The following is a 20,894-nucleotide window of genomic DNA, read 5'->3' on the forward strand; positions in this document are numbered from 1 at the left end:
AAGGAATTTAGGAAGGAATTTAGGAAGGAAGGAAGGAAGGAAGGAAGGAAGGAAGGAAGGAAGGAAGGAAGGAAGGAAGGAAGGAAGGAAGGAAGGAAGGAAGGAAGGAAGGAAGGAAGGAAGGAAGGAAGGAAGGAAGGAAGGAAGGAAGGAAGGAAGGAAGGAAGGAAGGAAGGAAGGAAGGAAGGAAGGAAGGAAGGAAGGAAGGAATTTAGGAAGGAAGGAAGGAAGGAATTTAGGAAGGAAGGAATTTAGGAAGGAAGGAAGGAATTTAGGAAGGAAGGAAGGAATTTACGAAGGAAGGAATTTAGGAAGGAAGGAATTTAGGAAGGAATTTAGGAAGGAATTTAGGAAGGAAGGATTGAGATAAGGATCTGCTGCTGGCTGTGCTTTAGCTGGTGTCCTCCTCCCTGAGCAAACCCACCCCAGCAGTGCCTCTGAGCTCACTGGACAAGATTCCCAGCTCTCAGTGCTGCCAATTTCAGCTGAGTCATGTGAATTCATCCCCAGCAGCTCCTGCCCACCCCAGGAATCTGGGTGTTCCAGCCTTCTCACAGATGTCTGCACTGGCATAAGATCTGCTGGGTCTTTCTGCCATGCCTCAGATGCAGGGAAAGTGTTAATCATGCAAATATTATAATATCCAACATTAATGACATCCAAATCCTGGTACACATCTCCCTGTCAAATTCTTTATTTCCCCTCTGGCCTTCCTTTAGCCAGCCCAGTGCCGATCACTCTGGAAGTGTGAGGGCAGCCTGCAAAGGCAGCATCCTGGACACAGCCATCCATCAGCTTACAGTGACAGGACTGAAAACACTTCAGCTTTAGTTCACTCAGGTTCACTCAGGTTATTTCTGAAATTATTAACCCTAGAAGACTGCTGTTAAAGTTCATCCAAATGTGATTTCATTTGCATCTCATGTTTGGCACGGATGCTACTATTTTAAGAGAACATTTTTTGGAGGTTATGCAGTATTTTGAATTTTAAAGGAACAGATAAAACATCAAGCCACTTGAGACAGGTAAAAGTCTGGTTTTCTATCTCTGATTGCTCTGGGCTCCACAATCTGAGATTTCTTTCATTCCAGAAATCATTGGAATACAATTCTTAGTAGGGGTCATACATGAAATTGCTTAGGCAGGCACTTACTTTCCTTCAAACTCCAAAAACCACTTTTTCTCCTTAATTCCTTCACCCTTCCACAGAAATCTCATTTTTCCATATTTTTCCAGGCAGTCTGGAGATTTCACTGTTGCATCAGCCTTAAGTCTCACACCAGTGAGCATCCAGCATACTTGAGGTGTAGACAGAGCAGCCATTCAATTCATTCCCAATTATTTTTAAGCAAGATGCCCCAAATGAAATAAAGTCAAATTGTGGTTTTCCTTTGTTACAGTTTATTTCTTGCTTGTGATTCTTCAAAACAGCTACCTTGCCAGCAATTTCTGGATCAGAAAACTCTACAAACCTTTGCCCAGTTCAAATAACTGATTTCGTACAAGACAAAAGGAACCACAACCACATTGTGGTTTCCAATAGTAAAATGCAGTTAAATGGATGCTTGAACAAGAGCTAAAGCTGAACTTCACCAAAGCCCTGGTGCTGCCTTCAAATTTAAATTCATGCCTGAAGATTGTGGGCCAAAGCTTTGGCAAGTGTGAGCTGGCCATCAGTGACCTGGCAGAGGATTTAGCTCTGCAATAGCAAGGAGAGAGCTCACCATTTAAGACGGATAATAATTGCAAAACTCAGGTTGTCCATGAGCTACTAGTGGCTTTTCCTCTTCCTTAAAGTGCACAAAGATGTAATAATACAGATAAAAGTGATTTAATTCTGATAATTCCCCTGTGACAGGAATGTTCAAACACTGATCATGCAGGATCAGTCATGGCCCTACAGCTGCAAGATGTTTAAATCAAGAGGCCCAGGTGTGTGTCACTCTGGAATGGGCATGGATAAAGAGGAAACACTGCCATTCTCAGGTGCATTCCCATGGGCATCAAAGGACAAGATCTTTAGATTTTTTTTCAGCTCCAAAGTTCAGGGGAACTAAACAGAGCTCAAGCTTTGGCCAAAGCTCTCCTACCCCAAGCCCCAGCAGGGACACTCTGCCAGAGGAGCAGTGATGGGTGTGGGGTTTGGATCATACTGGAGGGACCTGGGAGCCCTCCAGGGTTTCCAGCAGAACGTGCTGCTTCACGTCCCCAGTGCCTCTGCTTCTTCCATGCCAACTATCTCAAACCTGCTCTGGCAACCCGAGCCTCTGTTGTGTGTAATCAGGTCAGGTTTCACTTGCAAACCTCTGGTTCTTTACCACAGTGTGTTTTTAACAATAACTGAGGGCTCAGACAAGCCTCAGAAGCCAAGGGTTTTTGTGGTGTTTTGTGGTGTGGCCAGGCTTTTTGTGGTGCTCATCCCTTGCAGCATCCCTGTGCTCCATGGCATTGCCCACCCCTGCTGATCTCTCTCCAAACTGGAACTAGTGCAAAGCACAAGTAATTTCACTAAAGTAAGAACAGCACTAAAAACCATAAATTAAATCAAGCAAAATGAAGAAAATTACAAGGGAAAAAGCAGCATCTAAAATGGATATTCCTCATCTTTATACAATGCTAAGGAAAGAAAACATGGGAAATAAATACAGCACAGCCTGCAATCTTGCTGTGCTCAGACCTAACATTTTAAACCTGTTTTGCTAACACAATAATTCCAGTGCTGTTTGGATTACAGAAGATGCAAAGTTTTGTGCGCATTCTGATGCATTTCTGCACTTTATATATATGGGAGATAAATTATGTGAGCAGTGACTAGTACAAATAAATGAACCAGAGCCAGAGCTCTTCTGGAGGGATTTCAGGGACAGCAGGCCAGGACTGACTTGGATTCTATTTCAAAACTTTCTGGAAAGAGAAACCTCTCTGCACATCAGAAAAGCTGGACGAGAGTGAAAGCAGAAGCATCTCTGTGCATCAGTTAGTGTCAAACTATTAAACCTTGCTTCCACACTCTCAGAAATTGCTGAGACCATCAAAAGGTCACTTATGAATATTTTGATAAAATTATAAAGCTTTGCAAAACAGAACATTTTCTATCAACATAGGGCAGTACCTGTTGAAGTTGCTAGGGTCCAGGATGACATTTTCTGCCATTCCAGTGGAGGATTTAATCGTGCTGGAGCAGGACAACAGGCTGGCACTACTGGCACTCACTGCAGCCACACGGGATGGGAAGGGAATGCTGCTCTGGCAGAGGACAAGGTCAGGATCCTGGGGCATCTGGCCTGGATGTAAAGCTGAGAGTGAAAGGAAAATGACAAACACTCCAGTAAACCAGCCAGAAACAGCCTAACATGTGCATTTGATCATCGCTGCCTGTAAATGGTTTCTGCCAATGAGGAGTTCAGAACATTTGGAAAGTCACTGAAATGTTTCCAGTTCAAGTAAAAAGGTAAACCAGAAATAGCATCTGCAGCCATCCACAGGGACACCATGAAGTGAGATATGAGATGTACAATGCCATAAAAATGCTCACTATTCAAAATCTTCAGGGAGAAGGGTAATCAAGGAAGCATCACAAAGTAACTCTTTTTTTATTAATTCAAATAACTGCACTTTAAAACAGGCTTATTCCATTGAAAATAGAGAAAACTGAAGTTATTTCAATGGACTTTGGACTAGGCCCAGTTTTCTAATAGAATCCACATCTTTGCTCTCAAGTAGCAGACTAGGCTGAAATTCTGGGGGCTAAAACTTGATGTCCTGACTGCATGACCTTATAGACTAAATACCAAAGTCCAAGGCTTCAGCAAAGCTCTTCTTGCAGGGACCAAGAGATGCCTCTGACCTGTAGCTCAACTCTACAGAACAATTACAAATCCACATGCCAGCTGTGTGCTTTTTCTGCCCTGCCATCACTCAAAGGCAAATTCGTGTGGCAAACATGCTTTTAAGGCTGAATGTTTGGCAGTGCCCTGCTTTCCCCCATGTGAAATTCCAGTGCAAAAGGAGGATGCACAGCTAGTCATACAAATCTGTCTCTGCATGCAGGGCTGTTTCAGGCAGCTTGTCATCTTCCCTGAAGGGTTTCAGATGCACAAAGGACAGATGAGGACATCTATAATCCTGCTGCCTTCACTCTCCTACAGTGTGGAATAACACTCTTTGCATCAAGAACTTGAAACATCCAACATAGAAATCCATGGTAGTTCACAAATGTCTAAGCTTCCACATGAGCATCCATCCATCAAAATTATTTTTAAACTCAATTTGTGCCTTTGAGGTAGATCTAAATGGAATCAGGTTTTTTTTTATCAGATTTTGATTTCACAAGGATACAAGTGCAGCCAAGACTAGCAGAGAGGTTAAGACTCCATCTATCAGGACATCTGCCTGCTAAGGCAGGGCACTCACATCTCCAGATCTGCTTTTCCTCCTCTTGTCTGCAGAAACTGAAAGCTCTGCAAAACCAGACTATCTCTCGTTGGTTTGTATGTGAGTTTATTTTAGTTATGGATTCAAGTGAGTTCAGCCCTAGTTCCAGAAGGATCTTGCAGTTGTTCCTGCTCCTGTGTTGATTTTGAGCTCCTAAGGATCTCCATTAGATGGACCACATTTGCCTACCCCTCCTCCCATCCCTGGATCCAGGGATGCTGCTGGATCGTGCTGAATGCTTAAATTAAATATTTGGGTCTCCTGCCAAAGGAACAGTCCAAAAGTGGTTGTGAAAGTTTCTCAGATATTCAGTCCACTCCTCCTTTCACAACATTACACTTCAGTGATGAGAAGCTATTCTGAGTGGTGTCTGCAGATACTGGAAGATTAAAGTGGATCCCAGAATGACATTAACATAAATTTTTCCTGATGCCTGAAACTATTGATCAAATAATTCACCCCAAACCACATCTCTGGGCAGTAATGCATTTGCTCATTCTTGATGGATCAAGAAAGAGTAAATTATTTTACAGTCTGATAAAAAAAGCCTTTTTGTCTATGAAACCAAGAAGAAAAACCTATTTTGCATTCACATTCAAATGATGGTTGGAAAACCAATAAATCACAACACAATAACTCTCATTTCAATCTCACTTGGCCCATCAGGATGGGATAGTGCTGAGGTCGGAGCAGGGGATCCATCAGATACATTCAGACCTGAAATCCCATCAGTGTATTAATTGTTCTCACTCCAAACAGCATTTTCCAATGAAAACCAGTTGGAATGAACACTTATATTGCACTTACTACAAAATTAAATGCACCAATGAAAAGCCAAGAAAGGAAGGAGATTCACTCAATGAGTCCCAATGATTCCTAGATTACAGGCTACCAAGAACAAAAGATTCCTATGTGCTTTAAGCTATTTGTGTAAAGATTAAAAAAAATGGAGTGAGAGAGCTATGCATGGCTTAAGCTGCTTGCTATTATGAATGAGTCCAAAGAAGTGCTGGAATAGTTTACAGAATGCTTCAATAAGGTGATGAGCAAAGGAGGTCAGAGATTTATTGGTAGCACTTTCCTCCAGTCACAGGACCAAGACACAAGTCTGACATTAAGGATAATGATCACAGATGTTTGGAGAATGAAATGGTCATAATTAGAACAAGGAAAATGCCACATATGCATTATACAAACATTGCAAATTTACCTGTAAATGACTTGTAGAGTGTCATTTGGTCTCCTGCAGTGACAGTGGCCACTGAGTGAATGCCCTCCAGAAGTACAAAACAGCAAGAGTGTGATTTTCAGTCCCATAGAAATACAACAGTACATCTGACAGATCTCTGAACATGTTTCTTACTAAAGGAGGTTACAGCCCCAATCAAGAAATTCAGATCCTATGTGTAGAGACTGTTTTGCCCATGTGGACCATCACTAAGTCAACAGGAATGAAAAATTCATCCACTTTCTAGAATGAAAAATCCACCTTCCTTAGAACCACCTCCATAATTTTTGGTTACTTCTATCAAATTTTTGAAAAGAAAATGGGTCACAAAGAGACTTTAAAATAAGAGAAATGGTGACAGATTAATGTGGTAGGAGAAGAAGAGCTGGTTAAAACCTTATAAAATGTGAGGCTTCTAATTGCTTGGGTGGTTTAATGGACATTGTTGTCATTTTAGCTGCTTGACACTTCATGCTGAAGAGATGTGTCAGATTCCCCCATGCTGACATGGCAATTTTCCCAAATAGATTGTGAAACTGAGAAGGTAAGTTCTTTACAATTCAGGGGGATCTGCTATTCAGCTGGAGAATGAGTATGAAGATAAGCAACATGCTAAGTATTGGAATGACAATCTTGATTTCTGAGAAAAGATTTCTTGCTTTCTTGTTTCATTACTCTTGCTTTTGTCCTGTCATGCTGTCAGCTGTCATGTTGGGGCAAAAACCCTTAAAAATGAGAAGATCAAAACATACCTTCTCCCTTTCTGGTTGACTGACTGCTCAAAAAATGTTAACATCTCAGGGAAAAACATTTTCTCGATGAAATTTCCAAGTGAAGGCTTTAAAATTCTTGCAGAAAGAAAAAAAAATGTGGCTCTCTTTCTCTAAGACATGCTGGGATGTCACTGGCATCAGGAAAACTACTTTGATTTTCATCTGATGTGCATCATTTGAACTAAACCTCTTTATCCAAATAGAGACATCATGAACTGAAACACATCTCACAGGCTTTTCCTTCTTCCCAGTGTGATAATCCTCAAGCACCACAGATATCCTGGTACAGATATCCTGCAGTTTCCTGTGGCTGGAAAGCCACTGCTCACCTCACTGCCTGCTGCATCTCTTGCTTGCTTTACATTTGAGAGCATCAGTACCAAAGGCAGGCACAGAGGCACTGCCTGAGGCCACGGAACCAGCTGAAGATGTGAAACCCAGAGATGCAGGATCAGCACAAGTGCAAACATTCACTGCAAGAACAGAGTTAACATAAATGGAATCATTTCTACTTCAAGCCTACAGCAATGGAGTGACTGAGTGAACAGGTGTAAAATCAACATCATTTCCTACAGTATTTTAGAATTGCAAGGCATCAATTTTTTTTTTTAATTCAAAACTGGCACTAATTTGGCTGTGTGGCAGTCTCTTATGACTGTCTAACACCTTTTTAAGCTTCTTAAAGAAAACAGCACCTACTGCCAAAAACTCTGCTCATTTTAATAAAGACTAATACCAAAAAAGAGAAGTTTCAGTCTCCCCTGATGTGCTGCTGTGAAATCTGCAGGCAAACAGTAAATGCACAGCTTCAACTGCCTGGGGGTAACCAAGGTGCCTGTCTTACAATTTATATATAAATCAGAAAAGGTTTAGGAGTCTCATTTGCATTGTAACAAGTACTGCAGGTGTCAAGGAGTCTCCAGTTGTGTGCCACTGAAATCTCACACACCTGCATGAGGAGAACTGTGGAGCCTCTCTCTACATTTTTCTTTCTTTATTGGCCTTTACAACGGCTGGGAATCAGGTTAATGGGATGAAGTCTGAGTGACTCAGAGACTGCCAGAAGATGTGGTGCTGACAGCTCTTGTGATTTCCCTGTGACTTTCCCTCTATTTAGTGTTCCTCCTTTAAATAAGCCTTGCTTTATTTACATTACAACATGAGAGTTTCAGCTGTCATTAAAGCGCAAAGGGGTTGGTCTTATTTGGACAACAACAACCCCACAGACTGCAGAACCAAACAGGGAGGACTAGAAGACCTGGTAATTCTTGCTTAGTGAATTTCATGATGTTAAGGTGGCCCCCAAACCAAACTAAGGCATTTCTGAGTGCTCCCTGCTGAAGGAAGCCCTTGGCCACCACAGGGAAAATGAGATTTGATGCTCCTTGGAGATACTGAGGAGGCAGCACCACGAACCCACCACAGAGGGTGGGAATGTCAGCCTGAGCAGCCAGATTAGAACACCCCAGGAAAGCCCATCCCCAGGATTTTTGGATCCAGAAACACTGCCAGAGGAATTGTTTTTCCCCAGGCGTTCCCTTCCTTGGGCGAATTACATCCAGGAGAAGAGGAGCATGAAATGGGACTGAAAGAAACCAAGCAGAAAGGAATTAACTGTACTCCAGGCACTTAGCTCAGAAAGGATTTGCCTGCAATGTTAGCTGAAGGACTTGGATCTGAGTTTTCCATGCCAAGTAGCCCATCCCTGGAGTGACTGTCTTGGGCTGCATTCAGCAGGAACACAGGAGTCACTATTTCCTTCAGCTGAAAGGATATTTTCACCTGCTTGCACTAGGGGAGAATACAAGTTCTTGTCTGCCAGAGCTACTTGAAAAAGAACAGAAAAACAGATTTTGTAATAAAGTTGTTAAGATCAAAGCAAACCATCTTTCTCCATAATTGGATTCACTCTTTTGGGCTTTTGCTCTGAAGTATGACACTCAGAATTTATCAGACAAACAAGCCACCAGTCAGAAAGGGTGCTGAGAATCAGAGCGAGGTTGAAATATTCTAAGAGTTATCCTCTTCAAATTAATCAAACCCTGCAGCACGAGACCAATTTCTTCTACCCTGCACATACATATATTTCCCTCCCCAAAAGCCATAAAGTGAAGCATTTAATATGACCTTTACTCATCCTGCTGGATGCTTTTTAGTTGAAAAATGCTGGTAAGTAATGGATCCCAGAGAAGTAAATGTTTATGCTTGCCTAAACCTAGCCAAGGAAATTTTCTATGGTGGAAAAACTGTCTCACCATGGAGAGTGCCATAACCAGGAGGATATTAATAGAAATAAAAATATAAATGCCTACTTGTTTGCAACTCTGAATTTAACTGTTAGGTTGCCAGAGCAAGGACAATTATTTCTCCAGAGACACAGAGCCAAATAAAGTGCCAAGGACAAAATCCTATTTCAAAGGGACTGTTTCATAGGAGCCCAATCCTGTTTCTGCCCAGCCAAAACACACCAGGGTTTTTAATTCCAGTGTTTAGATACTTAAATAGCAGCTCCTGCTCTCTGCTGTGCAGCTAAAGCAAATGCATTCAGCTCTTTTAGCTTAAGAAGACATGAATACTCTGTGTTTGACTGTGACATTCACTGCTGGCAAGGGAATGTCAAGGATGGCAAGGCCATCTCTGAGCCTGTGATTTCTGCATGGGAAATGAGAAATTGGTGTGAGTCTGCATCTCAACCACCCTGAACACAAGTAGGATGTAGCAGAGAAGAAACACCTTCCATGACTGAAACCTGGTTCACCAGCACAATCCACTAGATCCCCAATGACAGAGTGAACAAATGCCCAGAACGAGAAAACACCAAACTTCCCCTCAACTGGATTTCAACTTGCAGCAGAATTGTCGCACACATCTTTTCATTAAAAATCTTTCCTTAAGATATTTTCTTCCTGAGAAGCCGAGAGGGTTCAGGAACAAAATGTAAAAAATGGTTATCTGCTGCTGTGGAATGCAACAGGTGGATCTGTGATTGGTCTCATGTGGTTGTTTGTAATTAATGGCCAGACACAGCAGAGCTGACTCAGACAGAGAGTCTGAGGCAGCTGCCTTTGTTATCATTCCTGTCTTTTCTATTCTTATCTTAGCCAGCCTTCTGAGATGAAACCTTTCCTTCTATTCTTTTTAATAGTGTTTTAATGTAATGTATATCATAAAATAATAAATCAAGCCTTCTGAACATGGAGTCAACATTCTCATCTCTTCCCTCACCTGGAAACCCCTGTGAACGCGGTCACACAAAATTGTACCAAATTTATTGTTCACCCTTGGTGTGAGAGGTGCTGAGCCTCCCCCCTGAGCAGAATGCCTGGTGCAGGCTGGGCTGCCCCATTACCTGTGAGATTCCCAGGAGAGATCACCCCATTCCAGCAGGGTCTGCTCCGCCTCCGAGGTGTCTGGATGCCCTCACCCAGCCACCCACACCATGGAAGATGCACATTTCCATCGCCATTGTTTCCCAACCACTGGCCTGGTCTGCCAAAAAACACTTCCAGTCCAACCTAGAGGAGAAAATAAGGTGAAAAATCACTGCTTAACTCAAAATAAGGATTCAACTTTGCAAAACTCTGTTTTGATGGTGATAGGGTTGGAACTAGGAAGCTCCATTGTCTGAGCAGGGTTTTGGTTTGCCTCTTCTGCTTAGAAAATATGCCAGCCATGTTGGTTCTCCCTCTCATTTCTTAATCCCAGGAGATATTTCCACAAAAATTAGATTTTGGTTCTTTGAAGTGCACCCACACCATCATGTGTTGTTTGAAATCACACAGCAATAAACTAAACAGTGGTAAAAGAAGAGGATGACTGAGAGTGTAGGAAAATACTGAATTATTATGAAATTTACTGAGGAATACCACAGCTGTTAATGAAGAAAGAAAAACCTAGCTATGTGGGGAATTTTCTCATATCTTTTCAATGTCCCTTTTAAGCGGTTCTGTCAGTGCCATTATTTTTCTAATTGTTCTTCCTAAACCCCCATAAAACTTATAAAAGTTTTGAATTCTCAGAATTGACTCTCATGCAAATTCTAATATATCCCATGATTTTTAAAATATTTTTAGGAAAGAGAAATAACAGGAAGAAGCTTTATCCTCATTGTGCATAGCTCTGCTCTCAAGATTCTTCAGCAGCTAAGTAAAAATATCTGTCCTGATATGAAAATACATCAAAACAAGAAAACTGCAGATGTTCAGCAAAAAAAGTGTGGAATATTTTAATGTCTGCAGATGAAATTATTACAGGGTGTGAAGATTAAGTTCCGAAGTAATCAAGAAAATGATTACTCCAGGTCAAGCACTCTGAATGAATCTGCTGGCAATGAATATCAAAGCAGACAGCATAAATAACCACAGGAAAGTGCCAACCCAAAGGAGTGTCATTTGTTCCATTTACCCCAACTCATTTTAATTGGACTGTGCACATGAATAAGAATCAGGGTCAGCAGGATTAGGCTGAAAGTTTATTAAGGGCTTTAAAGGCTTTATTTTAACAATAATAAACAGAAGGGCTTAGGAGAATAGGAGGGTTATTGTGACTCTGAGTTGGATGGGAAGTCCATTGCCTTAAAAAAAACCCAAACCCTGCAGCAAGAACTACTTGCAGAATAAAAGTCTTTATGCCTTTAAAATGAAATTAAAGCCCAGAACCATTTTCTGCCACCTTCTTGTCTAAGTATGAATCTCATAAACAAATACCTGAGGCAGTCTCCTTTAAAGGAGGCTCAAACACTTGGAAGTTTAAGGTGCATTTCTGAGGTTTTTGAAATCTTTTCTTGCTGCACCAGAGGAAGTTTTCCCCCAAAAGGCTGCCTGGCCTTGGCCTAGGAGGATCCCAAAACTTATTGTGGGGTTTTTTTTTCCTTCATTTTAATTTATGAAAGATGAGATATTAAAAAATATAAACACCTTGCAGCAGCCCAAAACTCCTTTACAAATACTCAATGATGGCACTTCTGGAGTTGCACATGAGAACAGGCCCTGCACTGGGGAGGAGAACAAAGCCAGCTGCACTTCAGACCAAAGCAAGGCACAGCCAGTACATCCTACACTTGATCAGCACTCTCAGTGTTTCCATCCAGCACCAGACACTCAGGGTGCTAATTTTATTCTTGTCTCTAACATTCTCCTCTAAAAACTCTGAAAGTCAGAATTAAAGTGGAAATTTTAATGAGCAGTGTCACTTGTTGTGCAAGCCTCAAGGTTACCTTACTTTGGTACACTGTGGGCAGGAGTGCTACTGAGTGTGCAATTACAGCTGTGGCAGTGGTTTTTTATTATTTTTCCCAAGTGAGCACACAGGAACAGAGACTCTGCTCCTCAGGTTTGTTCACATGGAGCTAGGAATGATCGAGAAGAAGGTGCAGAGACAGGTCATGTCTGGATACCACACTGCTATTCAGACACCTAATTTTCACTAGGTGTGGCCACCTCTGAGAGACACATATAAAGGATACTTGAGTTACCTGTCTGAAGGCTGACAGAGTTTGTAATCTCTTAAGAATGTGCTAACTCAACCTGTCCAAAGGCAGCACACCTAGCACAGCTGCAGGGAACCCTGACGGCTGCACTTTCTATGTTAAAAAAAAATAAGGGGCTGGAAATCATTGCAATAATTAGTGACTTCTTGTAACACTCAAGTGTTTGCACAAGCTGCCAACAAAAGACATCTCACTATAATTTTAATAAAACCATTTTCATCCAGCAGCAATCTTCCTCTCATTTCCCCCCCAAGGTCTCTGTCCCCATGGCTTTTCCTCTGCTGGAGTGATGCAAACCCTCTCCCTGCCAAGTCCCTTTGGTCAGGAGTCTCTTTAGGGCTGGGACTGTTTTTTTTTCTCCTCTCTATTTCAGGAAATAACAGACTTCAGCTAACTGTCTGCTTTTCTTTTTCCCATCATGAGCTGTTTGCAAATGTGACACAGGAACCCAGCACTGAAACAACACAGGCTAAACACAGCAAAGTCAACAAGAGGAGGTGCCCATCTCCCAGCTAGGCTGGCCTGCAGTCCCATGGGAGCTGCCAGTCCACAGCCAGGGGTCAGAGCAGCCCCTGTGAGCTCTCCCGGGCACCACAAACCCACCCTACACAGCCCACTGGGGTTTCTTTGGCAGCAATAACTCCTGAGGTGAGGTAGGGTTGGCACAGGTATGGGGTAGGATGGAATCCACCCTGAGCTCCTGGCTGCAGGGACAAAGTGACCAGAGGGACGTTCAGCAGTGGGTGTGAGCTGGGGCAATCTGGGAGTGCTGCCCCTGTTTCAGGTGGTTGTTCCTGCTCCTCAGAGGGACAGGGGGTGAAGGGGTGGCTGTTTTGTGACTAAAAAGAGATATGTCAGCTCTTCTCAAGCAGTGGCGCACCACGTGTGGGCATGGCTTGGTTCTGGGTTATGGCACCCTCCGTGGGCTCTCCACATCCTGCTGACTGACAGAGATACAGGAGACAGTGATCCCTCAGCTGGGCCACAGCCAACTGCTGCTTCACTGCTTTGGAATAACTTTCTGAAAGCACTCTTCTCAAAACAAACAAACCAGCCCAGCAATAATATTGCAATGGGTAAATGGATAGATAATATGTGAGATTCAGCTTTGTCAATGGATAGACAATTAGAATCCTTTGTGTGGAGTGTGATGTTTAGGTCTTCTGTTCTGCTTCACTGTTATTTTTATGCTGGAATTAAACAAGACCTGACTGGCTTTATTATTTTGTCGTCTAAGCAATCTGCTGATTAGTCTGATTAATTACACAATTATCCTTCAGCATGACTAATAGTTTTGTCATCACTGTACAACTTGCAGTAATGCTTAATTTCTTCTTAAAGAACAACAGTAAAATGATTGTACTTTAGGGAATTAGTACTTAGCCATCCTTTAAAAACTAATAAAATGGCTAATAAAACTAAGAAGCCTGGAGATGGAAAATTAATTAAAATGGTTGACAGGCTCTATCTTAACTAGGTAAAGATATATTACCCCATATAGCAATGAGCACCAACAACAACAACAAAAAAAACAACTGTGTGTGATCCTACAAGTATAAAATCAGATGTAGCACATCTGGATTCAATCCAGATAAAATAGAATCAAAGTGAAAATTGCTGGAATGCAAGTGCTTACAAACATATATGGCAAAGTGCCAGCTTCAGAAGCTGATATTTTCTTGGAAACATACTAATAATAATTAATTATTAATAATTATTAATAATTAAATTATTAAGTAATTGTTGAGATCATGTCATTAGGGTTTGTTTGGGTTTTTTGGTTTCTGGGGTTTTTTTGTAATAGGCTTACACTGCACTGGTTTAATTTGCTTTGCAGAATTATTTAGGAAATCTTCTGGTCTAAAGTGCACCAGAGAGGGGACAGATAAACTCTCTGCTTGCCAGAGGGAGTGATATTGGTCAATCTCAGAGCAATGGAAATTTTCCTCAAGGTAAAGCCAAACCTCAGGCCAAAGTCACTGCAGTTCATGGACATCCCAACAGCTATGGACCTCGTCTGAACAAAGCTCAGGAGGTCCTGAGTCCTGGAGAGAGCCAGGTGCAATCCATCATTTCCAAAGCCAAGTGTGCGGGGTCATGAACCCTACAGGAATCCAGGACAAGGACTGGAATTGCTCAGCATTCTCCAGCTTCTGCCAGGGCAGAGATGCAGAGCCCCATTCTGTTGTCACAGCTCAAGGGAAGTCCCTGTTGTGCACAACAGGAATTTCACAGCTGATCTCAGAAACTGGGTCAGGGCTTTGCTTCTCAGTGCATTTGCCATTTCTGTAGAATTGTTTTGCTGCTTATTGGCTCCTGATATCTTCTGTGTGACCCTCTCAGCCTCTGAGACCAGGTCCCTACCAGGTCCTCAGCAGCTGGCAATGCTGCACTGCCTGACTTGTGCTCTGGGTGTTCTGATTACAAGGTGAAACCTTTCTCCAATGCAGGTTTCTTTGTGTACATCTGCCCAGGCATAGGATATCAAATTTTACTTGCTTATAAATAACCTTCATTACTAAGAAGAAAAGCGTTTCAAAATTAATTGATGGCATTGCACCAATGTAACACACACCTCTGCCTGGAAATCCTGCTCTAGGATAGATCTCTCACCACTGCTAAAAACTTCAGAACCTATCACACCTAACAGCAAACATTTCTGCTTCTCTCACTCACACTTTTCTCCATCAGGGTCTGTGACACATTGTTCTGGGGGCTGAAATTTCATGGGGGATTTTTCATGAAAAACCTTTCAGTATCTGTCAATTTGCCATCCTGACAGACCCATGATAAATCTGGAATCCATGGATAGAGAATGTCCTGGGAGATTCAAACACAAGCACCTTGATGCTGCACCACTGAAGCACCACACAAGAGCCATTTGGCACCAGTCAGATTCCCTAATCCATTCTCCACTGACTAATACACCAAGGAGAAAACTAAATCAAGCACATTCAGTCAAGAATGCTCTCAAGCTGCTGGCCTGAAGAGTGAGTTTATTTGGATGCTTATTATTTCTGGCCTGAACAATAATTTAAGCACCTGGTATAAATTACTCATTGGTAGCCACATTAATTCCTGGGGCTTTTCTTCTACCTTAAGCTAACGCCAAGAAGAAATGGCAGAAGAATAACTCACTTGTTTCTGGGCAGTGTTCTGTGTTCTCCATTTGCCCCTTTTCCCCAGTAGCTGCTTTGGCCTCCCTGGGAGCCAAAGTTGCTGGTTTCTCCAACAAAAATGGAATATGTAACCTCCAGGCTGGAGCTGCTGTCTGTTGGGAAAGTCCCACCACTGCAAGCAAAGAAACACCATGTAAATATGCAGCACAGCACACCAATTAATTAACACTTTTAATTGCACCCCAAGCACAGTAGAATTTGTGTCTTTAATTTGGAAAGAAGTGCATTCAGCTTTATAAGAGCCTGCTCTAAAGTATGTTTAGAAACCAGTTAATTTCTAAACCAAGTTAGTGACAAGGCAGCTTTGTGCTTGAGCATCAGAACCTGCTGTCCAGGAGCTCCTGTTCAGCAGGAAATGTTCAGCAATTATCATGTATTCCCCAGGCATGCTGAGGCTAAGAGAACGAAAGGCTAAATTGCCCCTTGTATTTATGGCTGCCCAGAGAAGAGTTGATGTGGTCCAGAGGGGAAATGGAAGCTTTTCTCCTGTCTTACACTAATTAACAGGGGAATGTCTCAATTTCCACTCTTGAGCATGTTACACTGTGGGGGAAAAAGGGATAGAAGACCCATTTTAAGAAATTACCTTGCCAGAGTGAGTCCAATTCCATTGTCTAGAAACCTGGGACAGAGGAAATACAAGGGTGCAAATGATGAGGAATGTCTGCAGTGAATTTGGTCCACAGACCTATTTATGCCTGTTGAGGGGGGAATGATATAACAGTAACCTACCCTGAGCTGCAGATAATAATGTCACCATCACTGGCCCTGGCCCTGTGGTGATTTTTTTAAGAGCACTAAGACCAGCAATCATGGCAGGAACTTGAGGCTTTTCAGGATCAGCATCTTGATGTGGGCAAAACCTGAAGAAAGAATCTTAGTTAATGTACCACAAGGGATGCAGGAATCAACTTCAGACAGAGGCTGTAATGCCCTGTAGAGATCTTTTTTGTCTTCCAGTCATTGGCATGATGAGTCTAAAGAGGTGATATGTCCTGAATCAGAGTCAGGATATTAGCCTGATTTCACTTCTGAGCTTTGGTGTAAAGCAGAAAACAAGAAACATTCATAAGGATGAAATTCTGGCCCAGGTGAAGGAGCAGGTGATTTCTCACTAGACACCAATGGGCCCAGAGCTGCTCTTTAATTTGATTCAATGTGATTTAGAGGCATAGAAAACATTTTTCCCAAGGCACCCATCACTCAGATCCTTTTGTGGATGTCCCTAGAGGGCCCATTGAGAATCCCTCTGTTGATGTTGGAAAATCAATTAGCCACTTTCAGGAATCTCATTCAACAAAGCTAACAGAGAAATTGGAGCTGCTCTTCTTGCATGTACAGCCCAAACCCCCAAATGCTTCTGTGGCTGCTGAAAGCCAAAAGCTTCTCCCTGGGAACTGGGTGCACCTAAATTGCTCACAGGATGCATTCAAATTGCTATTTCTTGTCACAGTGGCTGTTAGTGGTAGATTTGTGCTGTGTTTGGGGAGAAATGACCATTACTTTTTCTGAGTCTGCCCTCACCTCCTGCTTGTCCCAGCTGAGGTACAAAGGCACATTTCTCCTTGGTGCCCAAGGGGGTGACCCTGGCTGTCACAAAGGACACACAGCCATCCTTTCCTTCCAGCCTCATGGGAACATCATATTGATAGGGTATGATGGAGGAAAGAAAAACCCAAGGCTTGAGCAGGAGCAGCAGCTGATTTCTCTCATCTTCCTCACACAGACCCAAACTGGCCTTAATTTACCTGCTTCCACTCTGCAAAAGGCAGCTGACCAAAACCTTTGAGGCTATTTATTTTCCTCATTAATCCCAGGCCAGTCTCAGCAGCCTCTCACATCACCTTTCAGATAGAAGTTCTCCTAAGCAATTAGTGATAAATATTAGAGTTTACAAACCCACTAATGCGCTAATGGGATCTGGATCCTTTCCACATGCTTCACTGCTTAGTCCTCACAACTCCAAGTGCATGGGTGTCCTTTTTGGCCAGCAGTAACACAAACAGTCCAGTGCATGGCTATGGAATAGTTGCCTCTGCACATCAGAGAAAGCCTGCGTGTTTTTTTCAGAGGCTCCAGCCCTAATGAGGCATTAATGATCTGCTAAATGCAGTGCAGGAGCCAAGATGCAGTACAAGTATCCAAAACACCGAGCTGTGCAGCGTGTGCTCACCTGGCATCGTCCACAGTGAGATCCTCCCTGGGATCTTCAGGCTCTGGTTGTCTTTACTCCTTTTCCAATAAACAACCCAGCCTGGAAATGCACACGCCTCCGATTACTTGAACAGGGACCAAAGATGATGGATTTTATCAATGGCTGTGGGCAGGCAGAGCGTGCAGGCACAGGAGCAGCAGCAGCCAGGCTCTCCCTTCCCTCTGGGGCTCCTGGCACTGCTCAGCAGGACACGAGCACAGGATGTAGCACGCTGAATTCGGGACACAATGCCAGATGTTATCCATCAGCATCTTGGGCTCTCTTCTGACCCAAGCAAGGCTCTGAACTCCCACTCTCCCTCCCTCCCTCGCAGAAAGCAATGAGGGGCCCTGCCAAGCTCTTGATAACTTTTTGGAAAAAGAGTGTTGTTAAGAATTAAAGCTTTAAATAACAAGTGACGAGTCCCCCGACAGGCCAAAGAGAACATGAGCTGCTGCAGCCAACTCACAGGCTTTGGGCTACAGCAGCATGGACCAAGAGGTAAAACATACAAAGCACAGCAAACAAAACCCATTTCTATCGAGAATATTGAGAAATAAGTTTACAATGCTTTTTATGCCTTACAGGTTATGTTTTCACGTCAACAATATGTTTGGGGGAAAGTGTTTTTCTTGGAACTACCCTTGAAATTTTGGTCTCATTTTCCAGAGGTGATGAGCAGTTGTTGGCACAAATTACTTTCCCTCATCCCCTTAGATCCTGGCATCACTGTGGCCAACAGCAGTGCTGAGAGTGCTGCCTGTCTGTCCTGAAATCCCACTTAGAGTAGGTGTGCCCATAGCCTGGGATGTTCCCTCTCACACAGCCACCCAGCTGAAGCTCCTAGAATGGGACTTGCACTCCCCCAGCTCCATCTTCAATATTTAGAACAAACAGGGCCCTCAAAAATTCATTGTGTCCTAACACAGTGTTAAAAAAATCAAAATGTGAGACACCCACAAGCATCACAGAGCAGCACACACAGTCAGTGCCATGCTTTTATATTGACAGAGACATAAAAACCATCACTTGCCTTGAAACTGGAGTGGGCTCTGCTGTAGGGGATGTGTTCAGCCTGTCCCTCTGGATATTCCCCCTCAGACTGCCTGGTGAGGCCCCAGGGGAAGAGACACCATATCCCAACATCCTAAAATACAGAGGCAAGTGTGAGACATGGGGCACTGCCATCAGTGATACAGGCTACCCTGGAGTGCTAGAAAATTTTTATTTTTCATGCTTTCCACACTGTGCTGGCCAGATTTCCAACCTGACCCTGTCCAACTTGTGGCTCCTGGGGGACGCCAGCAGCCACAGCTCCTGCTCCTCCCAGCTCAGCCTTTGGCAGGTATAGTGCATCCCCAGGGCACACACAAGGGTTATAAAATCATTTATTGTGGGTGAAATTCAGGTGGTTTATAGAAAACTGGTCTGTACAGGTATATAAAGCACAAACATGTTTTGGGTAAACATAAGAGATAATAATAAAGAGAGAGTATGTATTCATATATAGAAATATAAAATTTTATTATTAGTTAATAATTTAATAGTTATTTTGTTAGTTATTTAATAGTTAATTAGCTAATAGTTAACAATTTAACGATTAACTATAAATAAAAATCAATATTTTCTAAGAGATATCACACACCATTTCCAGGCATAATTGTAAGAGAAATCAGTGGAGAAGTGTAGGCAAATATTTGTTCGTAACAGAAACAAAGAGTGCAGAAATACATATCCAAATTCTATGTCTTAGTAAAAACTTATTGCTCCTGACATCAATAAATAAATGTAGAATATTTGGGAAGTGGAGGCAAAGCACAGCTCTGCCATTAAATGGTTTTACCTGAGCAGCAGCCACTGCATTCTCTATTAAGTTGTTGTTTGGATTTGCAATCCAGAACACGCTGACAGCCCTGAAAAACCAAAATCAAAATGATCCTAAGCAGTTACCAAACAGGAAGGGATACATTTTCATAGCACTGCCCTGGACTTGAGCCACAACTCTCCTATTGACTTTAAAACTCCACACAACCTTTTAATTACACTCTTTAAGGAAAATAAACCATCTAGTAATGTCAGACATGGTCATTTATGGAGCCACATGCTGAACCTATTGTGAATTATATGGGAGCATTAACACAAAATCCAAGCTCTGTTCAATGCAGCTGAAGGAAATCCAAGGGTTGTGGGGTTTTTTTAAAAGTTAAGAAGATTTGGAAAATGTCTGAAAATGAAACTTCTGGTCTGTTTTTTGAAACTTTAGGGGCAATGGCAGGAGTTAGGGATTCTCTATGAATTTATGAAGCTTCTACATGAAAAAACAACCCAAATATCCTTGCAAGACCCAAGTGGCCCATTAAGAAGAAGATTAGGGAGATATAATGTTGATGTTTGTCCCAGTAAGGAGATTTTCTTCAGAGGGAAGCTGAGTAGTGGTACACACAGAAGCCAGATATAACTATGAAAGCATTTTCATCTGTTGTCTTACTTCATTGGATAGCGTCTTTTGCAAGTAATTAATAAAGATCATGTATAAAAACACTGCTAACCCTCTATCACTGAGAGGTGCCTCCATCAGTCCTGGAGCTGACTGGAGCTACAGGCAGTGTGCACCACTGTGGACTGACCTTAAAACTACTCTGAGGAAGATTACATGCATAATTAAGGGGAAATTGCAAAATACTGGATTTAGAAACACCCTCAGCTCTCAGAGAGAATATTTGATTCAGTCTCATGGAGTAAATATCAAAGATGCATAAAGATAAATGTGTCTCACGTGATAAACCAACAAATCAGCATGGTTAATCTAGAAATCTTTATGACTGCAACATTTCCAAAATTAAATAAGATATTATTTAAAATGCACCATGCAAAGTCATTTATATTAACGAGATTCACTTTCTCAGAAGGTGCAGGGCCACTTCTTTCCTGTAATGATCATCTTGGGTAGAGATGGTATTTTACTATTTCAGTCTATTTAATATTAATTGACATGCCCAGGGATATTGCATTAAACCCTAATTTGACCAAAAGGGCTTAGCACAAGCCTCCTTTGATGTACAGTCTTATGAAGATAAATTCAGAAATCCTTCTTTTAAATGTAAATACTAAATCAGGCCAGTTAAAATACCAGCTATTTGTTACTAAATCTTCCAGAAACCTTAACTTTGTACTCAAATGATCCCTGCCAGCATTTACATTCCCTCTTCAGGCATACAAAATTCCTGTTGACGTCAGTTGTGTCTGTGCAAGACTGCAAGATTAACTAATATTAACCTGCTTGGTTATTTTTGCATACAGAGGGACACTTGAAATAAATCCATTTCATGGAATCATATCCTGTAATTTCCCCTTGATGGGCTGCAACTCTACACAACATCTGGAGTCACAAACACTACGGTCCCCATAGGTACGGCTCTGCTGGATTTCATTGTTTTCCTGGCAGTCCCCCCTCAAACTTGTCATCTGCTGCTCTTGTTTCTGCCTCAGTGAGGTGTCCAAAAGAGAGTTAAACATGAGGCACAACCAATCGAGGCGCACGGGTACCCAGTTCCCCCTGAGTGAGAGCTGGAAATCCAGCAGGGCCCTACAGAGGGGT

The 20,894-nt window shown here is 42.4% G+C and overlaps 1 protein-coding gene and 1 pseudogene across 4 annotated transcripts in view; both read right to left on the reverse strand.

Moving 5' to 3' along the window:
- Positions 1-20,894, reverse strand: part of CEMIP (cell migration inducing hyaluronidase 1) — a 101,550-nt gene that overhangs the window by 74,236 nt on the left and 6,420 nt on the right. The window lies entirely within an intron of this gene.
- LOC134425479 (uncharacterized) overlaps positions 1-20,894 on the reverse strand; it is a 45,477-nt pseudogene that overhangs the window by 18,804 nt on the left and 5,779 nt on the right.

This window comes from Melospiza melodia, chromosome 15, assembly GCF_035770615.1.
Source record: "Melospiza melodia melodia isolate bMelMel2 chromosome 15, bMelMel2.pri, whole genome shotgun sequence".
In the NCBI taxonomy this organism is placed as follows: Eukaryota; Metazoa; Chordata; class Aves; order Passeriformes; family Passerellidae; genus Melospiza; species Melospiza melodia.